We start from the raw sequence: 26,035 nt of genomic DNA on the forward strand, positions 1-26,035 counted from the left end.
TCAAGAACATTCTATGAGACACCCTGCTCCTGTTATCTAAGTAGTCTGAGCCGGGATGTATAACCTTGTAACTTTCCATCATGCACCGAACTAACGATAATATGACCATATGTGTGTTTCCGTAATAATTGTACTAACATTGGTTCAAGCCTGTAGTATGGCTGTAGGTGATTGGCTATTGATATACTCAAAACAATATATAATGCTAAGTAGAAATAAATGGGGTTAGAGATTCTCGAATCCTCCCATACAGAGCTTTGTCTCCGTCTGGTTTCCTGATTGCAATCAACCTTGTAACATAAGAATTTGACACTCACTTGGTCAACCGTGAAGGGTCATTGCTGCCCTGCCTCAACAGGACTACTCCTATTTAAAGCACCTCCTCCAAAATGTAGGTGCCTGTGCAAGATTGTTGTTTGTGTGCTAACACTCTCCTCCGTCCTCAGGTCCCTGTACCCGCCAGCCTGTCTATCAGCCGTGTCCACCAGTCTGTCTATCAGCCATGCCTGCCAGTCTATCAGCCGTGCCTGCCAGTCTGTCTATCAGCCGTGCCCGCCAGCCTGTCTATCAGCGTTGCCCGCCAGCCTGTCTATCAGCCGTGCCCGCCAGCCTGTCTGTCAGCTGTGCCTGCCTGCCTGTCTACCTGCCGTGCCCGCCTGCCTGCCTACCTGTATCACCTGTCTAACGGCTGTGCTCATCTGCTGTACCTGTCAGATTCAGCCATCTGACCCGTGGGAGTCGCCTGCTCTCACACAAGGTCGGTCCCAGAGTGGCACCAGGTTTACCTTCCCGGTGCCTCCTTGGTTCACGGAGTTGACTAAGCCACCGTGTGGCCAGGGTCAGTCCGGGTAGGCACTTAGTCACACCCCTCTGATCCCTCCTTGCTTCACATCACAGAGGTTCCACCACATGGACCCATAACAACTGTAATGCACAACCAACATGGCTACGGCATTACAGTGAGTGGCAGGCAATCCCTGCATGTTCAATGGCACTCTAAAGAGCACCAAACATGCAGTGAGGAGACCCGAGCTCCCGCTGAGCAACCCCGGAAGTACTCGGCGAGCGCCGGGCATGTCGAGCAGTGAGATGCTCGGGCGAGCACTGAGCAGTAGCGAACATGCTCGCTCATCACTACTAATTTCTACTCCTAAGCTAAATTTCATCATTAAACTCTAAATATCTAAATAAGCTAAATTGAGTTCTAAAAAGTTTGTCATTTAGCACTTACTTCGGCGTATTATTGACTGCATTTTCATAAGGCCTCATTCCCACGTCCATGTTTAAACCACATACAGTACAATACAGAGTGTGCAAAGCAGTCATCAAAGCAAAAGATGACTACTTTGAAGAACCTAGAATATAAGACATATTTTCAGTTGTTTCACACTTTTTTGTTAAGTATATAATTCCACACGTGTTAATTCATAGTTTTGATGTCTTCAGTGTGAATGTACAATTTTCAAAGTCATGAAAATACAGAAAAATCTTTAAATGAGAAGGTGTGTCCAAACTTTTGGTCTGTACTGTACGTGAAAAAATGGTAGTGTTATCGGTGTTTTGGATCAATGTATTATCAGAGTGTCATCCATGTGTCCGTTTTTACCATCAGTGTGTCATCAGTGTGTCCATTTTTACCATCAATGAGTCATCCGTGTGTCCGTTTTTACCATCATCAGAGTTTTTCACTGATGGATAAGTAAATGACAAAGCTTCTCCTATAGGTTGCAATGTTAAATACGGACGGCACACACATGTCTACCATGTGCTATACGTATTTTTCACAAACTCATAGACTTGTATTGGCCCTTATCATTTATGCGGCTGGGAAAAAAACGCTCATGTCTGCATATGTTTTGCATGGACACACGGTCCGTGAAAAAACATGGACATGTGAATAGCACAATAGACTTTTATGGGTATGTGTTGTATCAGTGAAAAAAAAACAGATGCAACACATACATGCAACACCGACATCTAAATGGACACTAACTCAGAGCTGTCAGGGACACCAAGAGTAAAATACCATCGCAAGTATAAAAGCATAACATCACAAAAAAACAGTAATTTTCTGGTTTACTTGATGAACAGACAGAAGCAAACAAGGAAGGAAGGAATATAATGGACCATTGTATTATCAGTCATTCAAGTTTTGGCTCAGGGCTTTACTTATAACTCAACTTAGTAGATCTGCAAATATATTGATATTTTTTATTCCAAGCAGATATGCATACAGTATAAGACTTTGTTTGCGAAAGGCTATTTACATTTAGGTCAGATTTATAAAGAGTATGCCTAGTGGTTAGAGCAGAAGTGTTGTCAATCATAAAAAAACTGTGTAGCATGATACATTAGGACACTGCAAACGGACACAATCATGGGAGACAAAAACAAAACCATTTCACATAATGCAAGATGATATAACAAACCAATACATTTTATAAAGCAAAGTATTTGCAAAGTTTTATGTAGGTTATTCAAAATGCAAACTGTAAGTGATGATGAAATATGAAAGGCTTTAACAGTATAACCTTTTTCTGAAATATCTTGCACTGTTAGCTCTATTTCCATTAATATAGTAGTGTACTACAGATGATACTCATTTTACTTATTTTTAATTTTTTTATTAAAAACAAGAAACAATGAAGAAAAAAAAAAGTCATAGTTGGTCTCCTGTCCATAACTAATTATGTAAATATTTTGTTGGTTTTAAAGCTAAGATAACATTTATATTTCTATAGATTTCAAAAATTATAAATTATACGAACAATGGAAATGGTGTTGTTATGGATATTGTTCTGTTGGCAGCTTGTTTTCAAATGTAATGATCTTTCCTTCCTTAAATGTTTTGCATGAATGGTACATCTCAAACTGATGTGAGAGCGTTTTGACAGCTGTAATGAGGAATCAGATTCAGTTACCAGCTGTATGCCAATTCAAAACTCACGAGACTGACTTCTGCTGTCTAAAAGTCAAATCAAAAATTCTGTCTATCCAAAAGGATGAAACATATTGGAAACCTTTTTGTATAATATGATCAAAAATTGAGGAACAAGAAAGAAAATAGTTTAAGAGTTATTGAACACAAATAGAAACATTTACTAAACCATTTGGAATATCTAGCAATACAAAAAGGGATTAACTAGAATAAGAAATAGAATTCATTGCATCTCAATTCCATCATCGCTGTCTGTTGCTATGAGAAAATACAAATATTTCTGCATGGTTAAACAGGCAGTCTTAGCAGTAAACCTGACAGAAGGTATTGTTAAATATGTGCAGGTTGATTTACATTTATTTTGATTGCTTTCAATTTCAATGCATTTAAATTGTGCTGAAATATTTCTGTACTCAACTGTCCTAAAAGCATTCAGTCAGAAAATGTAAAAACCTGCTGTTTGACAAAATCTAATGTTTAAAGTTGTAATTGTAAGCATACTTTTCCAGGGTCCCTAGACTATAGAGAGCATGGTGTGAAATGTTTAAAGTTGTCTTGTAAATCATTTGCCCTATGGAAAGAAAATATCAATTGTTAACCTTAAAAAATAGATAGAATGTAACTATACTTACAATAAATACGCTGCACAGCATAAAAATATTGGAGTAAAGTGTCTTAAAAAAGTTGCCTGATATTACTATTCAAATATAGCAATGGATTATTTTATAAAGATGATCAAATCTTTTGACATTCCAATTCAGCAGGTTCAACAAATTTTTTGGAAAAATGTGATTCGCATCATATTGACTTTCTACTAGTGTTGAGCCACCCCCGTAGTGTTCGAGTTCGGTTCGGTTCGTCGAACACCCGTGTGTTCGCCGAACTGTTCGTCGAACTGTTCGTCGAACACCTTCGAACACCGTTAAAACCAATGGCAGGCAAACAAAAACACATAGAAACACATAGAAAACACCTTCAAAGGTGTCCAAAAGCTGACAAACTGCTCAGAAGACATAACTAACACATGGAAAAGTGACAAGTACATATAGTCATGCGAAAATAAAAGAGGTGGAGGAGTAAAAGGAGGGGGAGACACAGATATAGGCATGTCATGCCCTTCTAAAATCCAAAAAGTGAGAAGCCAACACGGCCAGTCCGCTCCTGCCCGTGCCACCTCCGTGTCGCCGGGTTTGTGCCAGAGCCGCAGTGAACCCTGATGGCCAGCCCCCCTCTCCCAATACTGGTGCCTGTCCGCTGGTGGGTCGAGCGAGCCCCCCTGTGGTGGAGGCAGCTCTAAGCTTTTTAATTTAAATTGTCTCTCTAATTTGAATGAATACACTTTAAATCCATTTACAAGGATCTATTGGAGGGCAAGTCTCATGCCAGCAGCCGCGTAATTCCAGCTCCAGTAGCGTCCACTAAAGCTGCTGCAGTTAAAAAGCTTTTATAAGGATCGAGCTCGGCTGTCCACCGCAAGGCATCCTACTGCCAGTCCCAGCCCCTATGCCTTGGGGTGCCTCCTGATGCTCTTCACTGAGTATCCCGTGGTCCCGAAGCATTTCCTTTGAAAAAATGAAGTGTCCAAACTACAGGTGGTGTAGCTTGCTTAACAGCCGGGATAATCCGCTAACTAGCAGACCCTGCTACTAGGCACAAAGTATTTCCTGGGCTAGATGCAGTTAAAAATTTGTAATTAGATACTCTCGGATGCTGAGAAAGCATTCCATAGAGTCTCCTGGCACGCCATATATGATTCTCTTAAAAAGCTTGGGGTAGGGGTCTAGGGGACCCTTTTATAGCCAAAATCACGGCCCTGTATCGCAATACGTCACCTAGGCTGAAGATAAATGGAACTGTAGCACCCTGAGGGCTCGGTTGCTACAGAGGTATTGCACCTCACCCAGAGGTGTGATATCTCACTCTCAGGTAAGGATGTAGTGTGGATCAGGACCCGACACCTGCATGCATTACACCACATTGCCGTGGGGCAGGGCGACCAATATGCCCCTGAGATGGGCATGACAGTCCCTGTCCCTGGCTGGAGTGGGGGGAGGGAACACTGAGGAAGGGGAACCCTGTAGTGCAGGAGCAGGGAGGAAGCAGTTCCTGGGTGCATTGAGAAGGGAGTATAAAAGGTGGGCACCATCTTAGTTCAGTGCAGAGAAGTCTGAGCAGAAGTGGCAGGGAGCAGGGGCTCTGCATGAGCTCTGCTCCGGAGGCGGGCCTAGTAACAGAGGCCCAGGCCTGGAAGAGGGAGAAGGAAGGAAGAGGAGCGGAGAAGGCTCCAGGAACGAGGAACGAAGGGATCTCAGGGGTGCGGACGGGCGAGTCGCCACCGCACACCAGAATCCACCTGCGTGGAGGGGTCAGGCCAAAGGGGGAGACCGGTCCCCGAAACTAGTGGAGGCAGGAAACGACCCTCAGCTAGAAACAGGAGGCTGTGACATTTTATGTGGCGCAGCCCCTCGCTACACCCGCTAGGAAGGCACCACATAGGGTCAGGGAAACTGGCGCCAAGTTTACCAAGAGGAGGCCCGAGGCAGCCGGACAGAAGGGTTGGTAAGAAAGGCCAGACAAAGGACACACAAAGGGGGTCCTGTGAAGCGCTCCAAAGTTATCTGGGAGTTGTCTGAGCCCCTCACCTGGTGAGCACAGTACGACGTGGGCAGCCGTTACCTGCAGACGTGGTCTGGATAATAAGAACTGTGAGTAAAGGCCCTGGACTGCATCACTGACTCCGTGTCATTACTGCTGCTGCCCTGCACCATCACCCCCATCCTCCGCATACACTGCCCTGAGGCTATACTCCTCCCGTGGGGAGTTATGCTACGCTCTGCTGCACCCACAACACCAGCCTCAGCGGTCTGCCCTGGACCGGCGGTTCACTCTGACCGCAATCCACGGGTGGCGTAGTCGGACATTTAAACATCAAAACCACATAAATAGTTCCGCCACTGGTTTGACCGCCCTGAGCCACGGAACCGGGTTGCCGCCACGGAGACTACAACCACCAGCATCCACCAAAAAGGGTCCGGCTCCGGGTGTCCCAAGGCCCAGGGGGCGCGTCAGAACATTTTCATCACCTTTCACAATCACCAATGGGACAAGGCAGGGATGTTCTCTGTCCCCTCTCTTATACATCCTAGTGACGGAGCACCTGCTCTCATCAATTCGCCATAACCCCAATATTAGGTGGATTGAGGTGGGAGGCACCGAGTACAAGTGCTCTCTATTTGCTGATGATGTCCTAGTATATATCACTCAATCACATATATCCATCCATGCTGTTATGGCTGAAATAGATCACTTTGTTACATGGTCAAATTTTAAAATCAATGCAGCGAAGTCTGAGGCCCTCGATGTCTCCCTCCCCAAATCCATATAGGATTCCATCCAGTCCAACTTTCCCTTTGCCTGGCCCTCACAGGGTATCAAATACTTAGGAATTCCTATTCATAGAGACCTCTCCCATCTATGTTATCTTAATTTTGGGCCCTTTATTGAACAACTCCATACAGACCACGGTTGGCAAGTTAGAACTGTAAGATTCACTACGTGAACCACTGGTGTTTTGTGGAAAAGCACATGTACACTGTGTTCCAAATTATTATGCAAAAAGTGTTTAGGAGTGATAAGGGAATAATTTGTTTGTTTGTCAGTTAAACTCATTGATGGTGATGTGTGTCAGGGCTCTTTATATCACTGTAAGCAATTGCAGACACCAGTGCTAATTAGTTTGGCAGGTGTGTCCAATGAAAGGCAAGACTACTTAAGAAGGCTCTCTCACATTATTCAGCAGCCTACATTTTCTGCCAAAATGGGAAAGAAAAAGGATGTGTCGGCTGCTGAGAAGCAACAAATTGTGGAGTGTTTAGGTCAAGGCATGACTGCAATCAACATTGTGCGATGATCAGGATGAAGTGTCTTGGCAATCAAGAAGTATGTAGCTGATTCACAGTACACACGTGTGCGTGCTGATAAGGGCAAATTGAGGACTCTTTCCTACAGGCAATTACGTCAGGTTGAAAGAGCAGCGGCAAAAAAGCCTTGTCATAGCAGCAGACAAGTTTTTGAAGCTGCTTGTGCCTCCAACGTCCCCAGAACAACAAGATGCAGGGTCCTTCAGAGGTTTGCAGCTGTGCATACGCCATCCTGTCGACCTCCTCTATCCACTTCACACAAGCAGAAACGGCTCCAGTGGGCCAAACATTACATGAAGACTGATTTCAAAACTGTTTTGTTCACGGATGAGTGCCGTGCAGCGCTCGATGGTCCAGATGGATGGAGTGGAGGATGGCTGGTTGATGGACACCCCACGCAAACACGGCTACAGCGCCAACAAGGAGGAGGTGGAGTAATGTTTTGGGCTGGAATCATGGGGAGAGAGATTGTCGGCCCCTTTAGGATCCCTGAAGGCGCTAAAGATGAACTCCATAATGTATGTGGATTTTCTCAAACAGCACTTCCTGCCATGGTTCAAGAAGAAGAACCGTGTATTTCACAGCAAGATCATTTTTCTGCATGATAATGCACCATCTCATGCTGCACATAAAACATCTGCATCTCTGGCTGATATGGGCATAAAAGGGGACAAACTTATGGTGTGACCCCCATGGTCCCCTGACCTCTACCCCATTCAGAACCTTTGGAGCATCATTAAAAGGAGTGTCTATGATGGCGGGAGGCAGTTCACATCTAAGCAACAGCTCTGGGAGGGTATTCTGTCCTCATGCAAAACAATTGAAGCAGAAACCATCCAAAACCTGACAAATTCTATGGACAAGAGAGTTCAGAAGCTCCTTTCGAACAAGGGGTCCTATGTGAAAATGTAACATCACCTAGAATAAAGTTTTGAGTTGAAAACTGTTTGATTTCAGTTTCTAACAACCTGCTAATGCTTATAATTTCAAAAATGACCATTTTTTTGGTCTTTATTAAAATGAAAAGGTTGATCGAAAAGTTTGGGGGATCTAAGAGTGTGGCAACCCAGTAGTCATGATTACTTCGAATTCTGACAATATGAGGGTCATGCTGCAGGTAGTGCAGCAAGAAGGCACTTATGTGTCTTGCGCATCTCGGAGCCCCAAAATTATTTTCCGGGCTAGATGCAGCTAAAAATTATTTTTAATTTTAAATCTGGTGGAGCTTACTATAGATGGCCTAATAGGATCAGTGCTGCACACTGCTACAAAGCCCAAATTATTTTCCAGTCAAGATACAGATAAACATGATTAGTAATTTGAAAGCTTAAAACGGTTGGTAGGGTGATTTTAACCAATCATCAAGCTTTTACTCTCCCCAGGATGACACAGGGGTAGAAAAGTCATTTGGGATCCATGATTTGTTCATCTTTATGAACGTGAGTCTGTCTACATTATCAGTGGAGAGCCGCGTGCGCTTATCTGTCAGCACACCACCAACAGTGCTGAACACACGTTCAGACAGAACGCTGGCTGCCTGGCATGACAAGATCTCCAAGGCGTAAGTGGCTAGCTCCGGCCATTTATCCAGATTGGAAGCCCAAAAAGAGCAAGGGTCCAGTGACACAGTCGTGGCTTCAATGTTTACTTGGAGATACTCCTATACCATCGTCTCTAGGCGTTGACTATGTGTCAGACGTCTTGTCTCCTGTGGCCTTGCAAAGGATGGGCTAAAAAAGTGGTGAAATGATTCCGCAAAATTGATGTTACCACCAGATACTGTGGTTCTGTTACGGTTTGAGTGCTGAACACTTGACGGTCCCACGGTTGGCAAGTTGGAACTGCACATGTAAGATTCTGCAACAGTCTCTGCTGATACTCCTGCATGCGTGCATCCCTTTCTATGGCAGGAATAATTTCTGCAAATTTACTTTTGTACCGGGGATCTAACAGTGTGGCAACCCAGTAGTCAGGATTATTTCTAATTCTCACAATTCGAGGGTCATGTTGCAGGTAGTGCAGCAAGAAGGCACTCATGTGTGTTGCGCATCCAGGAGCACCAAGTCCCTGTTGTGTTGGTGGCGAGGTAACAATCATGCTTCCTTCCTCTGTCCTCTCCCCCCAACCTCGCACAACAGAAATGTGATCAAGGTCTCCCTCATCTGATGAGTCTTCCATCAGTTCGTCCTCCACTTCTTCCTGGGCTCCTGCACCTTCCTCACTAGTTTGACTGCTACCATGCGCCCTGGTAAAACCATCTCCCCCACCCTCACATGCCTGCCGCCTTGGTGCTGCCGACCGTCTGGACCTTGCAGATGTTAGCCCTTCCGCATACAACTCCTCCTCCTCTACTTCCTCCACCTCCTCTTGTGCCACCACCTGACTCCGAATTCTGTTTAACATGTGCTCCAGCATGTAAATCACCGGAATAGTCATGCTGATAATGGCATCGTCAGCACTAAACATCTTCGTCGCCATTTCAAAACTGTGCAGAAGGGTGCATAGGTCCCTGATCTGAGACCACTCCTCCACCGTGATTTGCCCCACCTCTGAATCTCGTTGGCCCAGGCTATACGTCAGAACGTATTGCACCAGGGCTTGTCGGTGCTGCCACAGTCGCTGCAACATGTGCAGAGTTGAATTCCACCGGGTAGGCACATCGCATTTTAGCCGGTGAAGTGGCAGGCCCAACGACTTCTGTAGAGATGTAAGTCGCTGAGCTGCGGGATGCGAACGGCGGAAGTGAGCACACAGCGACCGTGCCCTCTGCAGAAGGCCATCTAGTCTGGGATAGTGGGCTAAAAATTGCTGGACAACCAGGTTCAACACGTGAGCCATACAAGGCACGTGTGTGACATTGCCCCGGCGAAGGGCCGCACCCAGGTTTGCAGCATTGTCGCACACGGCCTTCCCTGGTTTCAGGTCCAGTGGAGACAACCATTCATGAAATTGGTTCTCCAGAGCTGACCACAACTCCTCAGCTGTGTGACTCACATTTCCCAGACATTTCAATGTAAAAACCGCCTGATGACGTTGAGCCCTACTGCCAGCATAGTAAGGAGGTGTGCAGGATCCCTTCTGCGCAGTTAGAAAGCTTGTGGCATGACCAGACAGGCTTTGGGTGCAGGTGGAAGACCGAGAGGAGGTTGAGGAGGCAGAAGCAGTGGAGGAACTTTGACATAAAGAGGATTGACGCACAACTCGTGGGGACGGCAAGACTTGGACAGCAGCCCCTTGTCCTGCTGTCACCATAGTTACCCAGTGCCCAGTCAGCGACATGTAACGCCCCTGTCCATGCCTACTCGTCCAAGTGTCTGTGGTGAAATGCACCCTGTCACACACAGAGTTTCTCAAAGAAGCGGTGATGTTGTGTGCGACATGCTGGTGGAGCGCAGGCACACCTTTCTTTGAGAAGTAGTGCCGACTGGGCATCTGGTACTGGGGCACTGCGACGGACATAAGGTCTCGAAAATCCTCTGTGTCCACCAGGCGGAAAGGCAGCATTTCTGTAGCCAAGAGCTTGCAGATGGTGAAATTCAACCTCTTAGCTTTCTCATGGCTACGAGGAAATGGTCTTTTATTTGTCCACATCTGAGGGACCGAGGGCTGGCTATTGTGCTTAGACGGGGTTGATAAGGGTGTCCCCGGCAAACTGCCGGTCTGTGAGGAAGATGCAGGCGGACATGTTAGGTTGCCTTGATCCAAAGGTGGTGCTATCGATGTCGGACAGCGCTCAACACCAGCTGCTGTTACCACCTCCAAAGAAAATGATGACCTGCCAATCACGCTGGCTGTTGCGGGTAAAGAGGTGGCAGGTCTGCGCCCCAAAACAGGTGTGACTGCTGTCCCCCCAGTCACAGAGGATGAAGAGGCCGCGAATGCACAAGATATGGCAGACGGTGGTTGGCCCGGCCGGCTAGGCCGCATTGTAGCACACTGAGCTTCCCACTGCAACTTATGCTTCATGTCCATGTGCCGGTTCATGCATGAAGTACTCAAACTATGTATTTTTTGGCCTCTACTTAGCTTTTGCTGACAAATGTTACAGATAACACGAGTTGGGTCATCTTTATCGATCTGAATAAATGCCCAGGCTATGCAAGGCTTAGCACCCATGCGACCTGAAGAGCCACCATGACTTGTGGTGAGAGGCAGAGTTGTGTTTGAGGATGCAGTTGTTGACGTGCTTCCAGTACTACGTCTCTGTCCAGGAAGGCGCAACCTGACCTCGTCGTCACTAGCATCTTCCTCCACCTCCTCTGCTGACCTCATCTCTTGGCTGACTGTGGGTTGACAGTAAGTGGGATCTCCAACCTCATCATCATCACCCTGTGTGTTATCACACCCGTCGTCCTCAGAGCCAACCTGTTCCTGCCCTGACAAAAAACTAAAGTTGTCGCTCCAATCAGGTATTTGAGTCTTATCATCGTCTTCCTCATTGTCTCCACCAACAGGAGTTACAGTTTGGGAATGAGGGTCTACATTATGGTCAGAACCTTCTGCATCTGGTCCTGGATCCGACTCATAAAGATTCTGGGCATCAGTGCAGATCATTTCCTCGTCTGGATTCACAGAAGCGCTGGAGTCGACCTCTGATTCCCAGGCTATAGTATGAGTAAACAGCTCTGCAGACTCAACCATCTGTTCTACCTCATACTCAGACGGGCAGCTGGAGATTTGGGAGCTGTGAGGAAGCAAGTGCGATTTGGGTGACACCTTTGAGGACTGGAGTATTTGTGATGTTGAAGTTGATGTGGAGGAGAGCCCACTTAAAGGAGCACTTGATATCCGTTGAAGCACCTGCTGTTTTTGTGCCTCATCTGGAATTTGTAGCGATTGGCGTGGCCGTAAGAAAGGGATCTTATCACATTGTCCGCTAAAAGAAGTAGACATTTTAGTTTGGCTGGAAGATGGTCTTTCTTCTGCAGATGTTACTGTTGCTTTAACACCTACCCCACGGACACAACCTTTTTTCCCCTTCCCAACACGCCTATTCCCCTTTCCACCAGCAGCAGGCCTTTTTCCACTCATTTTGGTGGTTAACTAATTCACAACTCTGGAGTTGTTTACACAAAAAAACAATGGATGGTAACCGAGCAGAGCTGAGTGGCCAAACTGTGGTATTAGGCCAAAACTATTGGCTGGGTTAGATGCAGAAAAAAATATATTCAGTTTGCAACCTGATGGAGGTCAGTATAGATGGACTAATAGAGAAAGTCCGACACACTGCTACAAGGCCAAATATTTTTTCAGAGGTAGATGCAGAAAAAAATTATATTCAGTTTGCAACCTGGTGGAGGTCTGTATAGATGGATTAATAGAACAAGACCCACACACAGCTAGAAGCCCAATATTTTTTCAGAGGTAGATGCAGAAAAAAATATATTCAGTTTGCAACCTGATGGAGGTCAGTATAGATGGACTAATACAACAAGTCCCACACACAGCTAGAAGCCCAATATTTTTTCAGAGGTAGATGCAGAAAAAAATATATTCAGTTTGCAACCTGATGGAGGTCAGTATAGATGGACTAATACAACAAGTCCCACACACAGCTAGAAGCCCAAATATTTTTTCAGAGGTACTGTAGATGCAGATAAAAATTATTTTTAATTTGCAACCTGATGGAGGTCAGTATAGATGGACTAATACAACAAGTCCCACACACAGCTAGAAGCCCAAATATTTTTTCAGAGGTACTGTAGATGCAGATAAAAATTATTTTTAATTTGCAACCTGATGGAGGTCAGTATAGATGGACTAATAGAGAAAGTCCGACACACTGCTACAAGGCCAAATATTTTTTCAGAGGTAGATGCAGAAAAAAATTATATTCAGTTTGCAACCTGATGGAGGTCTGTATAGATGGATTAATAGAACAAGACCCACACACAGCTAGAAGCCCAGTATTTTTTCAGAGGTAGATGCAGAAAAAAATATATTCAGTTTGCAACCTGATGGAGGTCAGGATAGATGGACTAATATAACAAGTCCCACACACAGCTAGAAGCCCAATATTTTTTCAGAGGTAGATGCAGAAAAAAATATATTCAGTTTGCAACCTGATGGAGGTCAGTATAGATGGACTAATACAACAAGTCCCACACACAGCTAGAAGCCCAAATATTTTTTCAGAGGTACTATAGATGCAGATAAAAATTATTTTTAATTTGCAACCTGATGGAGGTCAGTATAGATGGACTAATACAACAAGTCCCACACACAGCTAGAAGCCCAAATATTTTTTCAGAGGTACTGTAGATGCAGATACAAATTATTTTTAATTTGCAACCTGATGGAGGTCAGTATAGATGGACTAATACAACAAGTCCCACACACAGCTAGAAGCCCAAATATTTTTTCAGAGGTAGATGCAGAAAAAAATATATTCAGTTTGCAACCTGATGGAGGTCAGTATAGATGGACTAATACAACAAGTCCCACACACAGCTAGAAGCCCAAATATTTTTTCAGAGGTACTGTAGATGCAGATACAAATTATTTTTAATTTGCAACCTGATGGAGGTCAGTATAGATGGACTAATACAACAAGTCCCACACACAGCTAGAAGCCCAAATATTTTTTCAGAGGTACTGTAGATGCAGATAAAAATTATTTTTAATTTGCAACCTGATGGAGGTCAGTATAGATGGACTAATAGAGAAAGTCCGACACACTGCTAGAAGGCCAAATATTTTTTCAGAGCTAGATGCAGAAAAAAATTATATTCAGTTTGCAACCTGATGGAGGTCAGTATAGATGGATTAAAAGAACAAGATCCACACACAGCTAGAAGCCCAATATTTTTTCAGAGGTAGATGCAGAAAAAAATATATTCAGTTTGCAACCTGATGGAGGTCAGTATAGATGGACTAATACAACAAGTCCCACACACAGCTAGAAGCCCAAATATTTTTTCAGAGGTACTGTAGATGCAGATACAAATTATTTTTAATTTGCAACCTGATGGAGGTCAGTATAGATGAACTAATACAACAAGTCCCACACACAGCTAGAAGCCCAAATATTTTTTCAGAGGTAGATGCAGAAAAAAATATATTCAGTTTGCAACCTGATGGAGGTCAGTATAGATGGATTAATAGAACAAGACCCACACACAGCTAGAAGCCCAAATATTTTTTCAGAGGTAGATGCAGAAAAAAATATATTCAGTTTGCAACCTGATGGAGGTCAGTATAGATGGACTAATACAACAAGTCCCATACACAGCTAGAAGCCCAAATATTTTTTCAGAGGTACTGTAGATGCAGATACAAATTATTTTTAATTTGCAACCTGATGGAGGTCAGTATAGATGGACTAATAGAGAAAGTCCGACACACTGCTAGAAGGCCAAATATTTTTTCAGAGCTAGATGCAGAAAAAAATTATATTCAGTTTGCAACCTGATGGAGGTCAGTATAGATGGATTAATAGAACAAGACCCACACACAGCTAGAAGCCCAAATATTTTTTCAGAGGTAGATGCAGAAAAAAATATATTCAGTTTGCAACCTGATGGAGGTCAGTATAGATGGACTAATACAACAAGTCCCACACACAGCTAGAAGCCCAAATATTTTTTCAGAGGTACTGTAGATGCAGATAAAAATTAGTTTTAGTTTGCAACCTGATGGAGGTCAGTATAGATGGACTAATAGAATGATGCCATGCCCAAAAGATTTTACTTCACTAGGTGCAGTAAAAAAATTGGTATTCTATACACAGGTGGTATATCTTGCAGCACAGATAGGCTACTCCACTGACTAACACACTCTGCAATAGGCCAAAAAGGATTAGCTTTGCTAGATTCAGCCAAATGCTGTGAAAAAAACTTGCACAGCACTGGCACAGACCTGCCTGGCAAAAACTGATAGGAACTGATGTAACCTAGTCCTGAAAAGGACTCCAATTACAATTAGTCTTTACTCCCACAACCTATCTATTTAAGAGCACAGACCTCCCTGATAAAAGTCGTAGGAAATGCTGTAACCTAGTCCTTAAAAGGACTGCAATCACAACTATTCCCTACTCCCAAGCTATATGTATATTTGTGCGAAAATTGGCTTGAAATTAACAAGGTATAGCGCACACAGCAACAGCGGTGCCGTCTAACACGCACCTGCAGCAGTGAGAAAATGGTGGCGACGGGGAAAATGGCTTGGTCTTATAGGGCAAGGACATGTGACATACACTGCCAATGACACATGCCCTTGCTTGTGTGAAAAAAAGCACTTCGCTCCGTGTGTGCGCTGCTGATAGGCTGACAGATTGCACCTCCCCACTGCAAATGCGGGAAAGAGAAAAAAAAATGGAGATCTTCATTGTTCCTGCAGAGATCCATCCCCTGCCCCTCCCCCCACCCCGCTGTACACTCAAACTGCGTATTAACATTAATTTTCATCATTACTGAGAAAAAATCCAGTTATGATTTTGGTGCACGAACAGTTATCGAACATAACCTCGAACAGCCGAATTTTTATCAAATTGTTCGTGTTCGCCGAACGGCTCGAACACCGCCCAAAACAGCTCGAATTTGAGATTGGCGAACAGTTCGAGTAGAACAACGCTCATCTCTACTTTCTACGAGTTGCAATATTACAAAGCCTCCAATTGCCATGAAAAGACATGTGCAGCACTCTGAGTTCTCCTAGGACTTTCAAGATCTTAGCAATGTCAAAATTATCTCAAAATAAAAAAATGTTGGTAAGCCAGTAGTGACCAACAGCCTATTTAAAGGGAACTTGTAACATGAAAAAAATGCTATTAACCGGCAGATATGGGGTTATTCTGCCGGTTAATAGCATTCTGAACCAGCCCAGCACAAGCACTTAGACCTCCGCTGCTTGAAGGAAATTAACTTTATTCCTTCCAGTAGCGTTCTGGTTTCAGTTATGAGGGTGGCGCTGACGGTGGGTTCAGACACCACTGTGTGTACAGAGAGCAGCGGCTGTTATCGCACCCCCGTCACTGATTGACAGCAGCTCAGCATTAGACACGACTGTCAGTTAGTGCATTGAGCGCTGCTATTCTCTATACACAGAGCAGTGACTGAACCCGTGCCAGCACCACCTCCATGACTGAAAGCCAAATGCTCACGAGAGAAATTCAAATATAATGTAACAGTTAACGTGGACCAGGTATGATAGATATACAAGTTCAACAATTTTCTGTACAATGTACCTCTAGACGTCTAACTAACCCATCACAAATTTTTCATAACTCCCAGCATGTAAAGACTATTCTCTATGGTCAGACGAGTTTGCTGGCCAATCAAGCACAGTGATACTGCTGTTTTAAAACCAAGTATTGGTACTTTTGGCAGTGTGGACAGGTGCCAAGTCATGTTGGAAAATGAAATTTCCATCTCCAAAAAGCTTGTCAGCAGAGGGAAGCGTGAAGTGCTCTAAAGTTTCCTGGTAGATGGCTGCGCTGACTTTGGTCTTGATAAAACACAGTGGACCTACATCAGAAGATGACATGGCTAACCAGAGCATTACTGATTGTGGAAACTTCACACTAGACCTCAAGCAGCTTGGATTGTGTGCCTCTCCACTCTTCTTCCAGACTCTGGTACCTTGATTTCCAAATAAAATGCAAAATTTACTTTCATCTGAAAACAACACCTTGTACCACTGAGCAACAGTCCTGGTCTTTTTCTGCTTGGCCCAGGTAAGACGCTTCTGGCATTGTCTATTGGTCATGAGTGGCTTGACACAAGGAATGCGACACTTGTAGCCCATGTCCTGGATACATTTGTGTGTGGTGGTTCTTAAAGCAATGACTCCAGTAGCAGTTCACTCCTTGTGAATCTCTGCAAAATTTCTGAATGGCCTTTCCTTAACAATCCTTTCAAGACTGCGGTTATGCTGGTTGCTTGTGCACCTATTTCTACCACACTTTTTCCTTCCACTCAACTTTCCATGAATATGCTTGGATACAGCACTCTGTGAACAGCCAGCTTCTTTAGCAATGACCTTTTGTGGCTTATCCTCCTTTTGGAGTGTGTCAATAACGGCCTTCTGGACATCTGTCAAGTCAGCAGTCTTCCCCATGATTGTGGAGCCTACTGAAATAGACTAAGGGACCTTTTTAAATGTGTGGGAAGCCTTTGCAGGTGTTTTTTGTTAATTATTCTAATTCACTGATATAATGACTTGTGTTTTCATTGACTGTAAGCCATAATAATCAACATTAACAGAAATAAACACTTGAAATAAATCACTCTGTTTGTAATGATTCTATATAATATGAGTTTCACTTTTTGTGTTGAAGAACTGAAATAAATTAACTTTTTGATGATATTCTAATTTAGTGAGAAACAGCTGTGCATCATAATCAAAATATTGTGTACTCGTAGTTATAATCCCTGGAAAAGTGTGAATCTATCTATTCACCTTATAATGAATCAAACATGTCTATATCAGGGTTAATTAATTCCAGATAAATTCATTGTAGGATATTGTTAAAGACAGCAAAAGGCCCTGCAATGCTTCTTGAGAAAATTTAGTATGCAAATAGCCTGTTTAGAAAGGAAGGAAATAGGCACCTAGGCACTTGGCAACACCTATTGGATGCAGCAATTATAGAAGCATACAGTATATCTCTCTCCACTCCTAAAAGCCTTACAACATGACACAGAATAAACGCAATGCCAGACCTCCAATTACAAAGTGAATTAATATAGCTAAAACATTAGAACTAAAACATTAGAACTAAATGTCAAAAATTAGGCATATTAGAACATATCATTGGCAGCGAGAAAAAAAGAAATAATAGGGCTTAGTCTAAAAAAATCATAATACTAAATGTAAACTAATTATCATCAGGTGAGGGATTAATAAAACTGAAATCACCGAAGTGCCTCGCAATCAAAACATAAACTTCATAACAAGTGATATATTGTGCAGTGCATAAACTAGTTAATATGTTGACATATTTACATATTAGAAAACAGAATCCTAAAGATGTTAAGACAATATTGTATATTGAAACATATAATGTCATAAAATACATCCAATAATAAAAAGAATAAATAAATATGTGTGTAAGAAAAGAAAACTAAGTCCAGTCTAATAGTAGTGAAAATATTACATGTCAGATGGTGTAAAAAGAAATAGTTTACTTCAAGCATAATAAGAAGTGAAATCAATCAGTATAATGAATATATGTGCAAAATATAAAACATCAACCCCATATACAGTACAGACCAAAAGTTTGGACACACCTTCTCATTTAAAGATTTTTCTGTATTTTCATGACAATGAAAATTGTACATTCACACTGAAGGCATCAAAACTATGAATTAACACATGTGGAATTATATACTTAACAAAAAAAGTGTGAAACAACTGAAAATATGTCTTATATTCTAGGTTCTTCAAAGTAGCCACCTTTTACTTTGATGGCTGCTTTGCACACTCTTGGCATTCTCTTGATGAGCTTCAAGAGGTAGTCACTAGAAATGGTCTTCCAACAATCTTGAAGGAGTTCCCAGAGATGCTTAGCACTTGTTGGCCCTTTCGCCTTCACTCTGCGGTCCAGCTCACCCCAAACCATCTCGATTGGGTTCAGGTCTGGTCACTGTGGAGGCCAGGTCATCTGGCATAGCACCCCATCACTCTCCCTCTTGGTCAAATAGCCCTTACACAGCCTGGAGGTGTGTTTGGGGTCATTGTCCTTTTGAAAAATAAATGATGGTCCAACTAAACGCAAACCGGATGGAATAGCATGCCGCTGCAAGATACTGTGGTAGCCATGCTGGTTTAGTAAGCCTTCAATTTTGAATAAATCCCCAACAGTGTCACCAGCAAAGCACCCCCACACCATCACACCTCCTCCTCCATGCTTCACGGTGGGAACCAGGCATGTAGAGTCCATCCATTCACCTTTTCTGTGTCGCACAAAGACACGGTGGTTGGAACCAAAGATCTCAAATTTGGACTCATCAGACCAAAGCACAGATTTCCACTGGTCTAATGTCCATTCCTTGGGTTCTTTAGCCCAAACAAGTCTCTTCTGCTTGTTGCCTGTCCTTAGCAGTGGTTTCCTAGAAGCTATTTTACCATGAAAGCCTGCTGCACAAAGTCTCCTCTTAATAATAATAATCTTTATTTTTATATAGCGCTAACATATTCCGCAGCGCTTTACATACATTATCATCACTGTCCCCATCGGGGCTCACAATCTAGATTCTCTATCAGTATGTCTTTGGAGTGTGTGAGGAAACCGGAGAACCCCGAGGAAACCCACGCAAACACGGGGAGAACATACAAACTCCTTGCAGATGTTGTCCTTGGAGGGCTATGAACCCAGGACCCCAGCGCTGCAAGGCTGCAGTGCTAACCACTGCGCCACCGTGCCGCCTCACAACAGTTGTTGAAGAGATGTGTCTTCTGCTAAAACTCTGTATGGCATTGACCTGGTCTCTAATCTGAGCTGCTGTTAACCTGCGATTTCTGAGGCTGGTGACTCAGATAAACTTATCCTCAGAAGCAGAGGTGACTCTTGGTCTTCCTTTCCTGGGGCGATCCTCATGTGAGCCAGTTTCTTTGTAGTGCTTTATGGTTTTTGCAACTGCACTTCGGGACACTTTCAAAGTTTTCCCAATTTTTCAGACTGACTGACCTTCATTTCTTAAAGCAATGATGGCCACTCGTTTTTCTTTACTTAGCTGCTTTTTTCTTGCCATAATACAAATTCTAACAGTCTATACAGTAGGACTATCAGCTGTGTATCCACCAGACTTCTGCACAACACAACTGATGGCCCCAACCCCATTTATAAGGCAAGAAATCCCACTTATTAAACCTGACAGGGCACACCTGTGAACTGAAAACCATTTCCGGTGACTACCTCTTGAAGCTCATCAAGAGAATGCCAAGAGTGTGCAAAGCAGTCATCAAAGCAAAAGGTGGCTACTTTGAAGAACCTAGAATATAAGACATATTTTCAGTTGTTTCACACTTTTTTGTTAAGTATATAATTCCACATGTGTTAATTCATAGTTTTGATGCCTTCAGTGTGAATGTACAATTTTCATAGTCATGAAAATACAGAAAAATCTTTAAATGAGAAGGTGTGTCCTAACTTTTCGTCTGTACTGTACATATGATCATATCATGGGCAAAAATAATCAAAAGAAGGGGAATAGAGCAGGAAATTGAAAATAAATGTGACGGTCTTTTCTAAAGGATCTAATAAATTGCTCACTGTCCTTATTTATATAATTTTGTGATTAGCATCAGTCCAAAAAGATTAAGTAAGGTCTGATGCAGACTCTTAATATGCACTGTACCAATAGTAATGCATCAACTTTGGATACTGGAATATGAAAAAAGTAAAAAAAATGCAACACATGATCTAAGATGAAAAAAGATAACTAGAAATAAGCGGATATTTTGAAATTCAAATTTGCCACCCTTTGCTGAATTTTCACTAAAATGTGATTTGCGACAAATAAATTTGGATGGATTTGAGCTTGTAATAGCTTGTAAAATACACATGGGGGAAAGGAGAAAGGTACAGCTTTGAAATCTTAATTTTTTCTGTTCCTACCCTACTACATTAAGCAAGTCACATCTGACCTTGTAATTATTTTGTGCTGAGATTCAACTGTATCCAGGGCTCCACAGTAAAAAATCTAACTTTTTCTGTTACTACCGAGATGCATACAGCAGATCACATCTCAGCTTGAAATTTTTTGGCGCAGATATTCTACTGTATGCAGAGCTTGTCCACAATAAAAAAAATCAAATTATTTCTGTTACTAACGTGATACAGCAGGCCACATCTCAGCTTGTAAATTTCTAGGGGTGAAATGCAGCTGTATGCAGAGCTGCTTGACAGTAAAAAAAAAATCATTTTTTTTCTGTTACTAACGTGATACAGCACACCACATCTCAGCTTGTATTTTTTACTGCATATATTCTGCTGTAAACAGGCCTCATCCACAGTAAAAAATCGAATTTCTTCTGTTACTAACGTGATACAGCAGGCCACATCTCAGCTTAAATTTTTTTGGAGCATATACAGTGCTGGCCAAAAGTTTTGGCACCCCTGCAATTCTGTCAGATAATACTCAGTTTCTTCCTGAAAATGATTGCAATCACAAATTCTTTGGTATTATTCTCTTCATTTAATTTATCTTCAATGAAAAAAACACAAAAAGAATTGTCCTAAAGCCAAATTGGATATAATTCCACACCAAACCTAAAAAAGGGGGTGGACAAAATATTGACACCCTTTGAAAAATCATGTGATGCTTCTCTAATTCGTGTAATTAACAGCACCTGTAACTTACCTGTGGCACCTAACAGGTGTTGGCAATAACTAAATCACACTTGCAGCCAGTTAACATGGATTAAAGTTGACTCAACCTCTGTCCCGTGTCCTTGTGTGTACCACATTGAGCATGGAGAAAAGAAAGAATACCAAAGAACTGTCTGAGGACTTGAGAAACCAAATTGTGGGGAAGCATGAGCAATCTCAAGGCTACAAGTCCATCTCCAAAGACCTGAATGTTTCTGTGTCTTCCATGCGCAGTGTCATCAAGAAGTTTAAAGCCCATGGCACTGTCGCTAACCTCCCTAGATGTGGACGGAAAAGAAAAATTGACGAGATATTTCAAAGCAAGATTGTGCGGATGGTGGATAAAGAACCTCGACTAACATCCAAACAAGTTCAAGCTGCCCTGCAGTCCGAGGGTACAACAGTGTCAACCCGTACTATCCATCGGCGTCTGAATGAAAAGGGACTGTATGGTAGGATACCCAGGAAGACCCCACTTCTTACCCCGAGACATAAAAAAGCCAGGCTGTAGTTTGCCAAAACTTACCTGAGAAAGCCTAAAACGTTTTGGAAGAATGTTCTCTGGTCAGATGAGACAAAAGTAGAGCTTTTTGGTAAAAAGCATCAACATAAAGTGTACAGGAAAAAAAAGAGGCATTCAAAGAAAAGAACACTGTCCCTACAGTCAAACATGGCGGAGGTTCCCTGATGTTTCCGGGTTGCTTTGCTGCCTCTGGCACTGGACTGCTTGACCGTGTGCATGGCATTATGAAGTCTGAAGACTACCAACAAATTTTGCAGCATAATGTAGGGCCCAGTGTGAGAAAGCTGGGTCTCCCTCAGAAGTCATGGGTCTTCCAGCAGGACAATGACCCAAAACACAATTCCAAAAGCACTATAAAATGGTTTTAGAGAAAGCACTGGAGACTTCTAAGGTGGCCAGCAATGAGTCCAGACCTGAATCCCATAGAACACCTGTGGAGAGATCTCAAAATGGCAGTTTGGAGAAGGCACCCTTCAAATATCAGGGACCTGGAGCAGTTTGCCAAAGAAGAATGGTCTACAATTCCAGCAGAGCATTGTAAGAAACTCATTGATGGTTACCGGAAGCGGTTGTTCGCAGTTATTTTGGCTAAAGGTTGTGCAACCAAGTATTAGGCTGAGGGTGCCAATACTTTTGTCCGGCCCTTTTTTGGAGTTTTGTGTGAAAAAATCAATGATTTGATTTTTGCTTCATTCTCTTTTGTGTTTTTTCCTTGCAAGCAAATTAAATGAAGAGAATAATACCAAATAATTTGAGATTACAATCATTTTCAGGAAGAAACTGAGTATTATCTGACAGAATTGCAGGGGTGCCAATACTTTTGGCCAGCACTGTATTCTTCTTTTTACAGGCCTCATCCACAGAAAAAATCTATTTTTTGTTGCTAATAGCATGCTCCAAACACACTGAGCAACATGAGTGGGAAAAAGCGAGGTCATGGTGGAAGGTTTAATAGACTTGGTATTCAAGGTGTACGTGGGGTAGAGGGTCATGTTAGTGAAAGCTTTAGTGAACCAACACAGTTATGTTCTATGCAAAGACAACTGACAAGTTCTGTTACTGGACGGGCTACTTAACGCTCTTTCTTTGGCAGCCGAATAGTGGTACGCCTTGTACATGAGGGTCAGGAAAAGCATGTGGATGACAAGCTCTACATCAAGTGGCCTCTCCTCCTCTTCTTCCAACTCAACATCACCCACAGTACAGTCCGTGGAGTTGGCACCCCAATTACCCTTGTTTCCCCTCCTCGTCACAACTCTCCAACCTCCCAACAGACTATAGGGAACCACAGATGGGCGAGTCGGCAGAGCTGTTCACACATTCTATGCCATGGGCATCAGAGGTCTGCTCCAAAGGTTCACAGACTCAAGAGGAGGAAAGCATCTGCACCGATGGCCAAAATTTTTTTTCTGTAGGATCCGGGTCAGGGCAAAGTAGGGTCTGAGCAGAATCCTGACCCTTGTCACCAGATGTTAACCAACAGGGGGAGGTAATCCTGATAAGACTTAGATACCTGAGGCTCACGCGGACTGTACTGTGCTGTCAGGACAGGAAGAGGAGGGGCTGACTTTCAGGGCAAGGAATGGGAGAACAGAGAGGATATTGATGAGGTTGTAGATCCCACTTGGTGTGAACCCAGAGGCATGCAGCTGAGTAGGTCATCTGAGGAGGTGCAGGAGAAGGAAGACGAGAAGGTTACGTTGCTCCCTATGGCACAGACACGGAGTGATGCAACCACAAAAAGCACTGCATCCTTAGCCACAACTGTGGCTGTGGCCAGCAGTGGCCATGGGTCTGCAGCTTGCAGGGGTGGAAAGGGTTGTCCTGCTTGGGCCTTTTTTGGCAAAGGATGAGCTAACTCACGTTATCTTCCAACTTTGCAACAAAAGACTCGGTAGAAGTTAAAATTGCAATGATTTGACTACTACATGCATGATCCCCACATGCACAGTCAACGTACGTAACTCTGGCAATCTCATTGCGATAAAATGAGGACCAGCGGGCCTCACCAACCATCGGCTGCCCCATCAACCGCATCTGCTGCTTCTTCCTCCTCCATCACCCTGCCAAGTGTTCTCAAGCAGGTCTCTGACCGCAGAACCTCCACTTGTTTACCCGCTCCAGTCAGGCTGAGCGAGAGCCCATCAGCTGTAACGGGAGTGGACATGCCTGCTGTGTTTGCTTCACCGAGCACACCACATCTTTCTCAATCCACTGTAACATCTTCGCCTGCACCTCACTCACGGTCCAGCAGTTTGTCGTGTTCACCCTACTCTGCCCTCTTTCAGCACTGCAGCTAGCTCTCAGTCCTGGTGTTGTGGTCACGTAAAATATTGTTTCCTCCTACACATGACAAAGCTAAGAGCATCTTTAATCTTTTGGCCACGGAAATGCTGCCTTTCCGCCTGGTAGATACAGATGGTTTCCGAAAGCAGATGGCCGTTACAGTTCCCCAGTATCAGTTGCCCAGTCACCTTTACTTCTTTAAGAAAGCTGTGCATGCGCTACACCAGCATGTCGCAGACAACATCACAAGTCTTTGAATCTCGAAGGCTTGTGGGACAAACCTCTGTATTTAATACTTACTCCACTGCTTCTGCCTCCTCCATCTCCTCTAGGGCCTCCACCTGCACCCTCAACCTCTGCCTTAATGAGACACGTGTTCCAACAGTGTAGAGCGAATCCCCACTACCTCTGTACTGTGCAGCCAGGGCTCACCGCAATCAGGCAGTGTTAAAATTAATATGCCTTCGAGATCGCTGAAGAGTTATGGACAGCTATCCAGGCCGAGTTTGAGCAATGGCTGTCTGTTGAACTTGGAGCCAGGGAAGGCTGTGTGCGATAACAGTGGGAAACTGGTGGTGGCCCTACACCCCACCCCACATGCTTTGCATAGCTCACGTCCTCAACCTGGTGGTACAGCAATTTCTCCACCACTTTCCCAGCCTGGATGCGCAGCTGCAGAATGTACAGAAGCTGTGTGCTCATGTCCACCGTTCGCACCCCTCAGGTCATCGACTTGCATCAATACAGAGGTCTTTGTCCATGCCAGTTAACCGGTTGATATGCAATGTGCCGACATGGGGGAATTAAACTCTGCATATGTTGCAGCCACTGTGACGAGCCCTGACACAGTATCTCATCTCGTATAGCTTGGGCCAACGCAATATGGATGTGGTACAAATCACACTTTCTGATTGGGCACAGATTAAGGACCTTTGCACCCTTCAGCACAGTTTTGAAATGGTTACTAAAATGGTTAGCGCTGACGATGCCATCATCAGCATCACTGTTCCGGTCATCTACATGCTGGAGCAGACTTTGAATAGCCTGAGAGAGGAGGTGGTGGACCCAGAGGAAGAGCAGGAAGCAGAGGAGGATGAGGAAGGGATAACAATGTCTTTAAGTTCCAGACTGCCATCACACAGGTGGGTGCCAATGGAGGGTGCATTACAGCAATTGAGAGGGGCTGTTGATACCAGACAAACTGTTAGTGAAGGTGCAGGAGCAGAGGAACAAATGGAGGAGGAAGAAGTGATGGTCGAGCAACATTCTGGAGATGAAAAGGATAATCATCCCCTCTCTGTTGTTCGTGGTTGGCGGGAGGGGACGGAGGAAACAAGCATCAGTGTTACCCAGCTACTAACACACCATGGGCTTGAACCTCATGGAAGAGCCCAACATATGAGTGCCTTCTTGCTGCACTCTCTGCAACATGATCCCCGTACAGCTATGATTCAAAATAATGCTGACTACTGGGTTGCCACTCTGTTAGATCCACATTATAAGAGTAAATTTTGCCAGATGCTTCCCTGCTTGGAAAGGGACTCATGCATGCTGGAGTATCGAAGCACGCTTTTACACAACCTTAAGAGAGGTTTTCTCCAAGACAGCATTGAGGCACACAGTGTGCATTGCAGCTCTAGACTTCCAACCTCAGAAACGTCAATTCGTCAATGCAAAAAACATTTTCAACAACAGCAGTGTAAGTGGCAGAAACAATTTCTGTCCTTTCACACATTTTTTAGACTAGCTCATGCACCAGCACAACAACAGAGTACATTCTGACAGGTGGTGAACGACTGGAGAGGATGGTGCAGGAGTATCTCAAGCTCAATATCAATACTATCAGGGAGGGTTTGGACCCTTTTCCACTTTGGTCTTCAAAAATGGAAGAGTGGTCAGAGCTCGCCTGTCACGCCTTGGAGGTTTCATCATGCCTGGCAGGCAGCAGTCTCTCAACGTCTCTTCAGCGCTGCTGGTGGTGTCCTGATGGATAAGCGCAGCCTTCTACCTCCTGCAAGTGTAGACTGCCTAGCTTTCATCAAGATGAACAAGTCATG

Source organism: Phyllobates terribilis, unplaced genomic scaffold, assembly GCF_046119375.1.
Source record: "Phyllobates terribilis strain yellow unplaced genomic scaffold, ASM4611937v1 Scaffold_11__3_contigs__length_659146591, whole genome shotgun sequence".
In the NCBI taxonomy this organism is placed as follows: Eukaryota; Metazoa; Chordata; class Amphibia; order Anura; family Dendrobatidae; genus Phyllobates; species Phyllobates terribilis.